The sequence below is a fragment of the Octodon degus genome, unplaced genomic scaffold (assembly GCF_000260255.1).
Source record: "Octodon degus isolate 3935 unplaced genomic scaffold, OctDeg1.0 scaffold00307, whole genome shotgun sequence".
NCBI lineage: Eukaryota > Metazoa > Chordata > Mammalia > Rodentia > Octodontidae > Octodon > Octodon degus.
In genome coordinates this window covers 224,897-238,150 of record NW_004524883.1, presented here as the reverse complement: position 1 = coordinate 238,150, position 13,254 = coordinate 224,897, and the positions used below count along the sequence as shown (strand labels likewise).

Below are 13,254 nucleotides of genomic sequence, written 5' to 3'. Positions count from 1 at the left end.
ACTTGACTGGCAATGTCAGAAGTTGTTGACCTGAGTCCCCTACAGCTCAACATAGCAACATAAGTTTACTTCTTAAACTTCATTTTTTATACTTTCCTGCTGGATGGTTAAGACCAAGATAAAGCAAGACCTAAGTAACAAGAATTGTAGCTTTGGGATCTGATAAGGTCAGTCAAATCCCCTCAGGATTTATCCTGAGACCCTGGTGGTACAGAATTTTAAAACAAGACTAGGAAATTAACAATGGTTGTTATATTACCTATTGTTATCATCAAATTTGTTGCTCAGACTACCAGATATATAGGCATGTAGACTGATAAAATAGTTAAAACATTAATCCTTCCTTTCCATAAACCTTGAAATGTTTTTCTTGTCCCTTTTTCTTTTTCTTTTAAATTATTTTAAAGAGAGTACAAAAATACTAGGTAAGATATTAGAAATAATATACCCTAAAAATACAGAAAAATAAAAACAAAATGAAAGGTATTCAACGGTGGTTTTTATATTGCACATTACTGTTGTCAATGTAGTTGCTCAGATTACAGATATTAGTATATAAAATTGGCCAAAGTGTAACTTTAAGCATTAACTACTATGTTCAAAAAACTGAGATACACCTTAATTCTTCTTTAATCTCCTTGTTCTGCATTCCTGTCTTCCCTCCATCTCTTGCTTCCCTTCCCAAATGTAAAAGATGTATTTCTCTGTTTCCTGTTAGTTTTTATTTTGATCTTTATTTATAATTTTGAATTTTTCATTTAAGAAACAATATATAACATTTATGCTTGTTTGTCTAACTTATTTCACTTACATAATGGGCTCAAGGTGCATCCAAATCACAGTGGTAATTTATGAAGTGCTTTAAAGTGGCACATGCTTTTATTGTTGAAAATCAATTGATTATAAATGGAAAGGTTTATTTTCAGTCAATTCTATTCCATTAATCTATGTTCTGTTGTTGCATCAATACCATATTGTCTAGATAATGGTGTTTTGTAGTAAGTTTTTATATTGGCAAGGTAAAATTTTGCTTCAATTTTCTCTTTCAAAACTAGCTTTATTGTACCATTTTCTTGTATTTCCATGTATGCTTTTGGGCCAGCTTCAGTTTTCATAAAGGCCTCTTATGAGAATTTGATAAGGCTTGATTGAATCCTTAGGTTAAACTAGGAAATGTGCTACATTAATAATACTAAGTTTCTTTTTGTGAACGTAGACTCTGCACTTCAGATGAACTTTTACCTTTGCACTTAAAAATTCATCTCAGTATACAGGTTTTCTTATGTTTGCATTGTTTTATTTCTAAGTATTTTATTCTTCTTGATGTTAAATTGAGGGAATTATTTCCTTTTGTGTTAAACATATTTTAACTGATACATGCAAACTAAAGTTGTGCACATTTATAATGCACAATTTGATGTTTTGATGCCTACATATCTTGTGTAATGCTTAAATTGAGTTAAGAGAGTTATTTTCTTAATTTCAACTTCTAATTGTTTGTTGCTAGTATGTGCAAATAAATCTTGGTCTTCATTTGAATTAAAAAACTACGACAAAGACAACAATATGCAATGTATTAATTATTGTAATTGTCCTACTAACCTGTTTTGAAACTGTCCCAATGCTATTTCTTTCTCAATAGAATTAATATATAAAAAAATAAAGTGGCACATGCTTATGCCCATCATAAGCATTCTTTTCTAAGGTCAGAAGATAACAGGAATTGGGCAGCACTGGGAACCATGTATTATAAATTGAGTCCAAGGAATACAGTTGCTTTAGGTTTCCATGAAATAAGTGAATTTTGAGATACTTCAATAAAACAAAATGCTGTATCTAGACATTTTTTCCCTCTTGTAATTAATGCCAGTAAAAACTGTTTCCTCTGCAAATGAAACAGAAGCTTCAGATATGGTCAGTAGCCTCACAGAGAAATATAGCCTGACCAGTAGCTCTAGGCCCAATAAAAGCCTATTTTTATTGTATACAGCAAAAACAGAGTAGAAACTATTTCTACATAGCAGGCTAAAATTGGAGGAGAAATACATTACTAGGATCATCACATATTTTTTGGTAGGACAGTTTCAATAATTAACACATTGCATACATTCTTCCTAGTGGTTAATTGCTGTACAAGATGTGGACATGATATCCTATTTACAAACACTATTAGAACAAATCCCTCTATTCATTAAGAGAATGTAACTATATATCTATCCTAACCATTTTGAATACACAGATATGAAATGGGCATTCATCTGTATCCCCTGTTTTTGTTGAGTTCTGTATTTGAATATTATAGGTAGGATCATCACATTTGACAACAATTAGTCAGGGACCATTTTGGAATAGGGTTAAGTGTTTAAAATGACAAAAATCGAGACCCAGTCCTAGCCCAGGACAGTGAGTGTGTGGGACAGCTTTCGGCTACCCTGTGCTCACGGTACCTACTGGTCCCAGCCTAGGCACAGCATCGGTGAGACCCACTTCCACCACGATGGGATGCCCCCCACTACTCTGCAGCACCTCCCCCACCATGCCCACCTAGTAGGAATTTCTGCCGTGTTCCAGGAACCCCCAGACCCAGTCCTAGCCCAGGCCCAGTAAGTGTGTGGGAAAGCTTCCGGCTACCCTGCGCCAGCAGGACCTACTGGTCCCAGCCCAGGCGCAGCGTGGGTGACACACTCTTTCACCCACTTGGGACGCCACACCATCAATCCATAGTATCCCACACACACACAGCCCGCGCACAGAGTAGGAATTTCTGTGGCGTTCTGGGAAACCCCAGATCCAGTTCTAGTCCAGGCCCAGTGAGTGTGTGGGAGAGCTGCCTCTACCCCTACTCCACCTTGTCCCCTCCAGACTCAGCTCAGGCCTGGCATACAGGCCTGGGGTGAAACCTTTCAGTTGCAATCACTGCAGAGAGTGTAGGGGACAGAATCATCTAGCTAGTCCAGGAGCAGAACATCTTGCTAGAGGGGCACAACAAGTTCACCCCCAAGGGCAGCAACAGGAAGGAACTGAGCACAGCATCCAGACCCAAGCCAGGCACAGCTGAATAAATGCAAACTTTGTAGATCTACACCTGAACTTCAGTAGGTGCTAAGCCTATAACTGCAACAAAGATCTACAACAAAGGTCAGAAGATAGTGCTACACAAAATGGCAACAAGAAGGAGCAAAATGCAATCTCAGAACCCAAGCCCACCCATAACAAATGGAGAGGACAGTAACACAGAACAAATTGGGAATCACACAGCTGAAAGCAATGAACCAACAGCTTCTGAAATAAAGAAACAGTTTCAGAAAGGTATAGAGGAACTCGGATTGGAAATAAAAAAGAAATCCCTGAATTAATAACATCTGCAGTAAAGAATCAAAGGCAGAAACATATGGAGGAAACCCAATGCCCTCCCAGAACAAGTGCAGAGGACACTAGCTCAGCTCAAATGTATGAATTAATAGTGTCGATAGTAAATAAGCAACAGCAGAAAGTCATAGAGGAACTCAGAGCAGAATTCTTTTCTACTAGCTCAGCTCAAATGTACGAATTAATAGCATCAATAGTAAATAAGCAACAGCAGAAAGTTATAGAGGAACTCAGAGCACAATTCTTTTCTGAAATAAAAAAAGAATTCTCAGAACTCATAGCATCTGAAGTAAACAATCAACTACAGAAACATAGGGAGGAAATCCAATCTAAAAAAAAAACACTGCAGTAAAAGAATTTATAACTGCTTCTAAAGAAGACACTGATAAAAAAAATAGAGGCGATTAGAAAAATGACAGATTCCTTGAATGAACAATATAGGAAAGAAATAGATTGCATGAAGCAGAGTCAAAGAGCTATAGAGGAAATTAAAATCTCGATCACAAGCTTGCAAAAACGCTTAAGTGAAAATGAAGACAGAGTTTCAGGTCTTGAAGACGCTGGTGCAGCTACTGAAAAGATAAGAAAGGATCTTTTAAAAACAAATAGGATGCAGGAAAATTAATCCGTTACCTGCAAGATGATGCAAAGATGAACAATATGAGACTAATAGGCATCAATGAGAAATAAGGAGTCAACACAAATGACATTAAAAAAATATGGGCAGAAGTAATAGCAGAGAACTTCCCAAATATGAGGAAACAATCTGACATTCAGGTAACCAAAGCATACAGAACTCAAAAGAAGAAATACAAATAGAAAGTTATAATACAAGTAAAAGGAAAGCAGAAACTCGAGGACTAACTAATTAAGAGCGGGAAAGGAGAAGAGCTAGGAAACATGACAGTGACTAGCCATACAGTTATATGTAGAAGATGGGCAAGGCAATGATCCTAAGAATCTCCAGAAGATTTTTGAATCTAGCAGCTAATTGGAAAGATTCTCACCCTGACTAACTGTATGTACTGATACCTGTGAACTAAGTAACTGCACTGAAGATGGTAATCTGTAATAGTAGTTTCATGCTTAGAGTACCTGTCATTCTGGTCTTCTGAATACGGGCTGCTTGTCATGACATGCAGGTTGCTGCTGTGCTGTCTCTCGGGTAGATAATTGTTCAAAAAGAAGGGGGTGGTGAATGAAAGCAAGAGATAGGAAAAGAATGTTGTGGGACTGTCCTACTTCAAGGTTGTACATGGTGAGATTTTTGGACTTATGTGTAAACATAAGAAGTATATAATTCTTCATGCCCATTTTAAAAAATATATTCTAATTTTTAAATGTTTTTTTCATCATATTCTATAGGGACTTAAAGTGCAACTTATCAACACTTGATGAAAAATACCTGTTCCATGTTATGCCTAAGATGTTTGATATTCAGACAGATAGTGAGGTTAAGCTTAACAGCCTAGGTTGTATGGTAATAACAATAAGCTTGTCTTCTGGATGGTTAACCACCTAAGTTTGCAGACCAAAATTAAAGAAAAAGGAGGGGCGCAAGGAAAGCCAACATTTTGGCCATAGCCTTCCAAGGTCAATTAAGACTCAGGTCATATGAGAACTTGTACTGTAATGTCATGTGACTCGGTAGTGTCCCACATTTTCTGATCAAGAAGATTATGGGGCCAAAGACAAAAGTGATCAATGATGTAGAGTTTACCTAAGGAGAGTCACATGGAGAGAAAATATTCTCTCTGGCTTTCACAGAGAGCACATTGGCCAAGCAATGGCCGTGACTCATCCACATGGCTGACACAGACAAAGGTTCTACAATCTGAGGTACAGAGGAAATTAGAAACCAAACAACAGAATTATTCAAAGTGAAAACAAACAAACAAACGCTGGATAGTTCGGTGGTCTAAGCACCCACTTGGCAAGTGCAGGGACCTGAGTTCAATTCCCAGTACTGATACCATATGCTGTGACAGCCTGGAACCCCAGCCACACTGTGGCTATCCAAAACTGGGCATGATGGTTCATAGCTATAATACTAGCACTGGGGACAATGAGACAGGAGGATCACTATGCATCTGAATTGTGTAGTGATCAAGTAGTCTTCACCTCAGGGATCTAAAGATGGTTCAGCATGTAGAAGTCAATAAATGAAATGGAAGCCAGGACAAATATCACATGATTATTTAATAGACAAAGGGAAAGCCTCTGACAAAATCTAGCATTCATTCGTAATAACGCTCTTCAGAAAATATGTATAGAAGTACCTTATCTCAACCTAATAAAAGCCATTTATGACAAACCTTTTGCTAACATCGTAGTAAATAGGGGAAAACTGTAGCCTGCTCGCTCTCTTTCTGCCACCATTTTGTCTCCGCATTCACTGCACAAAATGCTGGGTGAAGACATAGAAACAGTCTCTGCTATAGAGGAAGAGTTGCCACAGCCCCAGGCTGAGACAGGGTCTGGAACATAATCTGACAGTGATGAATCAGTACCAGAGCTCGAAGAGCAAGATTCCACACAAGCAATCACACAACAAGCCCAGCTGGCAGCAACAGCTGAAATCCATGAAGAACCAGTCAGTAAAGCAAAACAGAGTCTGAGTGAAAAGAAGGCATGGAAGGCTATGTCCAAACTGGGTCTTCGGCAGGTTATAGGAGTTACTAGAGTCACTCTCTGGAAGTCTAAGAATATTCTCGTTGTCATCACAAAACCAGATGTCTATAAGAGCCCAGCTTCAGATACCTACATAATTTTTGGGGAAGCCAAGACTGAGGATTTATCTCAGCAAGCACAGTTAGCAGCTGCTGAGAAATTCAAAGTTCAAGGTGAAGCTGTCTCAAACATTCAAGAAAATACAGACTCCAAATGTATAAGAGGAGAGTGAAGAGGAATAGGTTAATGAAGCAGGCATGGAAGGACGTAGAGTTGGTTATGTCACAAGCAGATGTATTGAGGGCAAAGGCAGTCCAAGCACTGAAGAACAACAGCAGTGATACTGTAAATGCTCTTATGGAACTAACAATGTAATCATTAGAAAGGACCTTTTTTGGTGTTTCAAAAAGATTACAGCATCTTGGTTTGAAATTTGTACTGTTTCTATCACTAATAAAGTTAGGACTTATTGGATGAAAAGAATAAAAAAAAAATTAAATTTATTTATTTATTTATTTGGTGCAGAGTCTTGCTATATAGCTCCAACTCATAGTGATCCTTTTATCTCAGCCTTCCTAGAGCTAGGATTACAAGTATGTGCCACCATGCCCAGTTTCAGTGGCTGGCTCAGCACTGGGCCAGCACAACGAGTGGTACCAGGGATCAAACCCAGGTCCTTACACTTGCCAGGCAGATGCTTAGACTGCCAAGCTATCTCCCAGCCCCTAAAAGCTTTTTATCTAAGATCAGGAACAAGACAAGAATGCCCACTATCACCATTCTTGTTCTTATAGTACTTGAAACATCAGACACAGAAGTCAGAAAAGAGAAAGAAATAAAAGATACAAATAGAAAAGGAAGAAGTCACTTTCAGATGACATGATCCTTCACATAGGAGACCCAAAAATTACATCCAGAGTCCTATACCTAATAAAAAATTCTGCAAAATAGTAGAGTACAGAATTCACATATGGAAATCAATAGCATTCCTATATAGCAATGGTAAACCTACCAAGAAATAAATTAGGAGAACAGCAACATCACAATAGCTTCAAGAAAAGTTATTTTTTAAAGGAATTGACCAAATAAAGGAACTGAAAGACATCTATAACAAAAACTTCATTACTTTGAAAAAGGGGATTGAAGAAGACATAAGAAAATGTAAAGATATTTTCTGATCCTGAGTGGGCATAACCAATATCAAAATGGCCATAATACCATAAGTATGTAATTAATGCAATCCCAATTAAAATGCCAATTGCATTCCTCACAGAAGTACACAAAAACAATCCTGAAAGTAATATGGATTCTGAAGAGACCCATAGTAGCAAAAGCCATCCTGGGCAATAAGAGCAAAGTAGGAGGCATCACAATCCCAGACTTCAAGTTGTGTGAGATGTTTGGGGAAAGAATTATTTCTTTTTGTACATGGAATTGTTTCATCATGTTAGGTGGAATTATAGCTTAATGTTTTCTTCATTTATATGTTAGGTATTGTTTAACTGTGTAGGGCTTTGTAAATGGATGGGATATAGCAATTTGGGGAGAGTTTTAAATTGATTGGCCTCTGTGAACTATGCAGGTTTGATTTGCAACACTGTAATACTGAAGTCTGCCTTAGGACCAGATGATTAAGCATAATAACCTTGAGCAAGTTAAATCTCTCCTTTAAACTGTGGATATTGGTATTGTGTCACAGTGGTGAGAAAGCTAACTAATACAATGAATTTGTGCTTTATTTGATCTTTCAACAGGCTATTTCATCATTCTACTAGACTATCTGGGTTTTGAGTGATGAGGAACATGGCATTACCTGCTAATGTTGGGATCAGAAGCTCCTTGTTATATCTTCTTGCAGTAAAATAGCTGGCTTTAACATCATACTAAATAGATAAAAACTTAAAGCTTTCACTTTAAAATCAGGCACAAGACAATGATGTCCACTGTCACCACTCCTATGCAACATACTTCTAGAAGCATTAGCCAGCACAATTAGCCAATAGAGAAATAAAAGAAATAATGATTGGAAAGGAAGAAGTGAAATTATCATTATTAACAGATAATATGATACTTTACATAGAAGACCCCAAAAACTCCATCAAAAGACTTTTAGATTTAATGGCTAAATTCAGTAGTATAGCAGGATGCAAAGTCAACACTCAAAAAAAAATCAATAGCATTTTTCTTTTCTTTCTTTCTTTTTTTTTTTTTTTTTGTATTTTAGGGAAGGGTCTACAGGGTGTTCAGGGTCTCACTACTAGATCGAACTCATAGTGATCTGCCTGTTTACAGCCTCCCAAGAGTTGGGATTACAGGTGCACACCACCATATCCAGTCTCAGTTGCCATCTCAGTGCACCCCTGGGGACAGGAGCAGCACAGCAGACCTGGGGATTGAACCCCGGGTCCCTGAACCTGCTTGCAGGTGCTTCAATCCTCTAAGCCCTTTGGCCAGCCCTTCAATAGCATTTCTAAGCAAACAAAAAACACACATAGAGAAATTAGGGCAACCATGCCTTTCATAATAGCACCAAAAATAAAATACTTAGGAATCACTATAACAAAGGAAATAAAAGATCTGTACAGTGTAAATTACAGTATTCTGAAAAAAGAGATCAAAGAGGATTTTAGAAAATGGAAAGACATTCCTTGCTCCTGGATAGGAAAAACCAACATTGTGAAGATGGCCATATTCCTAAAAATATTCTACAAGTTTAATGCAATCCCAATCAAAGTATCAGTAGAATGCCTCACAGATCTGGAGAAAACATTCCTAAAATTCATCTGGAACCAAAAGAGACCTAGAATAGCAAAAGCAATCCTGGGCAACAGAGGAGGCAAGAGGCATCACAATCCCTGACTTGAAATTATACTGCAAAGCTAATGTGATAAAATCAGCATGGAACTGGCAAAAAAAAATACCAGAGGATCAGTGAAACAGATTAGAAAATGAAGAAGGTGGCTGATTTATGTAGTGAGACCCTGTAGACTCTGTCCTAAATACAGAAAAAAATAATAATAAATGAATGGTACTGTAAAAACTGGCTTTCCACATGCCAAAGACTAAAATTAGACTGATGTCTATCACCATGCACTAAACTAAAGTCAAAATGAATGAAAGATTTAAATATTAAAGCAAAAACACTAAACCTACTGGAAAAGAAAGCAGGTAGAAATCTTGAAGACATAGGGATAGAGAGAGAGTTCATGAACAAAAACCAAACTCATAGAAAATACTTTAAAGAATCAGCAACTTGGATCTCATCTTTTTGAAAAGTTTCTGCACATCAAAAGAAATCACCAACAGTGTGAAAGAAAAACACAAAAATTGGGAAAGAATTTAACCAACTGTGTCTCAGATGAAAGACTTTTTTATCTAGGACATATAAAGAATTAAAAAATCAGGCCCCCAAATTCAGAGATCTAACCCAAAAATGAGCATCTTAGAAGAACATGCATTTTTCAGATGAAGAAATACAAATGGCAAACAAATATTGAAGAAATGTTTAATGTCATTGGTCATTTGAGAAATGTAAATTAAGACAACACTTAGACTGCATCTCACCCAAGAAAGAATGGATATCATCAAGAAATCAACCAATAACAAATGCTGGAGAGGCTGTGGGGGAAAAGGGACCCTTTCTCCACCATTAGGAATGTAGACTTATATGACCACTATGGAAATCAGTGTGGAGATTCCTCAAAACAGTAGGATTAGAGGTCTCATTCAACCCAAATATTCCCCTCCTGGGTCTTTTTCTAGAATAACTGAAAACATTATACTGCAATGATATGTGCATCCATGTTTACAGCAGTACATTTTTTTTGGATTGAACTCAGCACCTTGCACTTGCCAGGTAGGTGCTTAATCTACTGAGCTATCTCCCAGACCCCATAGTGGCATAATCTGTGATAGCTAAATCTTGGAAGCAACCTAAATGCCCATCAACTGAGGGATGGATAAAAAAGATATACTTTTGTACAATTGAGTATTACTTAGCTATAAAAAAGATCAACTCAAGGCTTTTATAGGTAAATGGATTGAACTAGAGACCATACTATAAGTGAAATATATCAGGCCTGCATGTGTAAACATCATATTATTTCATTATAGTAAGCACCTGAAGGAGTAAATAGGATGTGCAAGGTACAATGGATACAATGAAAGGGAGAGAAACTGTTCACAGGGAAGGAGCAACTGGGATGAGGGAAAAGAGAAAAAGAAAAAAAAGAAGAAAGGCAAAAAGAAATATATAGTTATATACACTGGGTAGCTTGGATAATTGTACTGGTGCTTTCTGCTGGTGTAGTGAAAAGAGCAGTTAATGCTTAAATTTTTTTCTCTCTCTTTAATTTTTTATAACATTTTTACTAAATTTGAGTGCTTATATCTGGTAATCTGAACAACTAATTTGAAGATAACAATATGCAATACAGCAACCATTGTTGAATTCCTATAATTTTGCTTAGTGAATATCTATATCATTTCTAATGTTTTTTAAAGTTACTTTTTATTCACTTTAAAAAATAAAAAGTAGGTGAGTGTGTGTGTGTGTGTGTGTGTTCTGACTCCCCAGCAGGATGGAATCAGCCAGGAAACTGGAGATGCTGGAGGATTTGGAGACTGCAGGTGGATCAGAGGCTCTGGAAGACAATGAGGATGAAGAGAAGATGCTGCCACATTCTGAGGCTTTGGCTGTGTTCCAGGTGGGTCTCACCATGGTAATGCAAGACCCACTCCTCTGCAACCTACCAATCCAGGTTACTTTGGAACAGGTCAACTCCCAGATAGCACTAGAATATGGCCAAGCAATGACAGGTATGGAAGATGGAATGAGAAGTAATGCCTGTGATTGTAGTGCAGGATGCCAAGGTCCTGGACTTGAAAATGGCCATTCAAAGACATGTGCAACTCAGGCAGGAGCGTGAAGGGGGCATTCAGCACATCAGCTGGTCCTATGTGTGGAGGACATAACATCTGACCTCTGTGGGAAAGAAACTCACAGAGGACTGGAAAAAGCTCTGAGATTATGGTATCTAGAATTTGGATGAGGTATACGTCATCAAAAGCTGAGACAAAAGGGAACCTCAATCAAGGGCAACTTTATTCATGGTGGTGGAGCTTTCTCCAGCAATATGGATTCCCTCCAGTCATTGTCCTTTTCATAAAAAGGATGTCAAGGTGACTGCATGCACAGTGTGCCCAGTGGATGCAGCTGTTGGTATAAATTCTGGGTCCCTGAGGACCAGGACAGGGTGAGTCTCTGTTCTTGCTTTCCTGTGAACTTGACCTAACCTTCTCCTGAATTTAAAAACTTTGGTCACAGGGCTGGTGGCCTGGTCTTATGTACCCCCAAACCCTGTTTGCTTCATATTTTGAAGTCAGAAAGTGACAGTACCCTGTATAGGAGGGTGTGGATTTGCCTCATCACAGAGAGCAGGTTATGGCAGAGAGCTGGAATGTGTGAATCTTAAAGTCTCAGAGATCTTACATGAGTCCTGCAACCACACCACATGCCTATTACCATGATCTCCACAGCAATGATTTGTAAATAAAGCTAAGCAGCTGTAAGAAAAAAGAAAAAGAAAAAGAAAAAATAAGAAGAAAATGTAAAAAGGTAGGCAGCTTGGTTTAAGATAGTATTCTCTGGGATACTACACCCATAAATCTTTAACTAATCACAATGTGCTCATGTTACCTGGAATCTTCTCTGTTTGGCATAATATTTGTGGTAATACAGAAGGAAACATGAGGTGACAGGCCCAGGTGCCAGGGAGAACCAATATACACTAAGCTGTTCTTGGTATTTATTTTGATAGAATTCTGAGAAACCTAAGGGTGTGCACTTAATTCAAACAGTCATCCTTTCCAGTCTACAAATTAACAAACGTATACTAAGTGACCACACATTACCACAGTGACTGTAATAGTCAGAGCTCTTAATATGACTTACCAGTAGGCTTTCAATGGTTGCCTTCAGGTTCAGGTGTGGATGAAGGCAAAAAGACTGTATGCTGGAAAAATGAAGGACCAAAGTGGAAGGCCTGGAGCTCACTGCAGAGTCCCATTGGTAGCCAAAAGATCTTTGTTGAAAGGCTCGAGTCTGAGCTGGAAACATGCAGATGAATGTTCCAAGGCTATGGCAAAGAGTGGAGCTTCTCCAAAAGAATAGAAGTGAGGCTTCCTTTTTATTACCCCTTTTACCATTTAGGGTACAATCCTATTGGCTGGTGTCACTCATACCAGGCTGGGTTTTATGTCTTCATTAAATCCATTCAGCCATACTGAGCTATGCTAAACCAACTAGTTGGGCCTTTCTGTTGACACAACAGTTAATTACCATAGTGGTCTAGGACTATCAAGTGTCAATATCAACTGGTACTTTCATAGTAAACTAGTTCTATGAAAGACAAAAAAAAAAAAAAAAAAAAAGATAGACTTCTTATGTTTAAAAGTCATGAGAGGGCCAGCCAGATAGGTCAGCAGACTAAAGTGCCTGCTTAGGCAGATGCAGGGGCCAGGGTTCAATCCCCAGCATGCTGTGCTGGCCCTGCCTCCAGGGTGCATTGAGACAGTGACCAAGAATGGGCTTGGTCATGTCAGAAGTTGTTGACTTGAAGCTTTTTACAGCTCAGTATATTAATATGGCTTTACTTTTTAAACCTCATTTTTATACTTTTCTGTTCAATGGTTAAGACCAAGTTAAAGCAAGACCTATATAACAAGAAATGTAACTTTTGCATCTTACAAGGTCAGTCAAATCCCCTCAGGATTAACCCTGAAAGCCTGTACTGCAGTTTGTAGTTTGTTTGTCAGTGTCAGCCATGTGGATGAGTCATGGCCATTGCTTAACCAATTTACTGTCTGTGAAAGCCTGAGAGAATGTTTTCTTTCCATGTGACTCTCCTTAGGCACACTCTACATTGTCGATCACTTTCTTCTGACATTGCCAATCCTACAGATAACCCATTACTATTTTGGACTACTGAACTATACTGGATTATTTGGCTGAATTCACGCACTTACAATATTTAAATGGCAATGGAATACCCATCTCTGAAAAAACTAAACAAAAAAAGGGGATATAAATGAAGGACCATTTTGTATCTGTATATACAAAATAGGATAGATATACAGCTACTTTCTCTTAATTCAATGAGAAGAAAGATTTGTACTAATAGTGTTTGGACAGGATATCATGTCTGCATCTTGTAC

The 13,254-nt window shown here is 38.0% G+C and overlaps 2 pseudogenes; both read left to right on the top strand.

The window, feature by feature from the left end:
• Positions 1 to 5,773: 5,773 nt before the first annotated feature.
• Positions 5,774 to 6,414, top strand: LOC101575435 (annotated as a pseudogene).
• A 4,322-nt stretch (positions 6,415 to 10,736) lies between these two features.
• On the top strand, positions 10,737 to 11,112 carry LOC101592540 (annotated as a pseudogene).
• Positions 11,113 to 13,254: the final 2,142 nt, after the last annotated feature.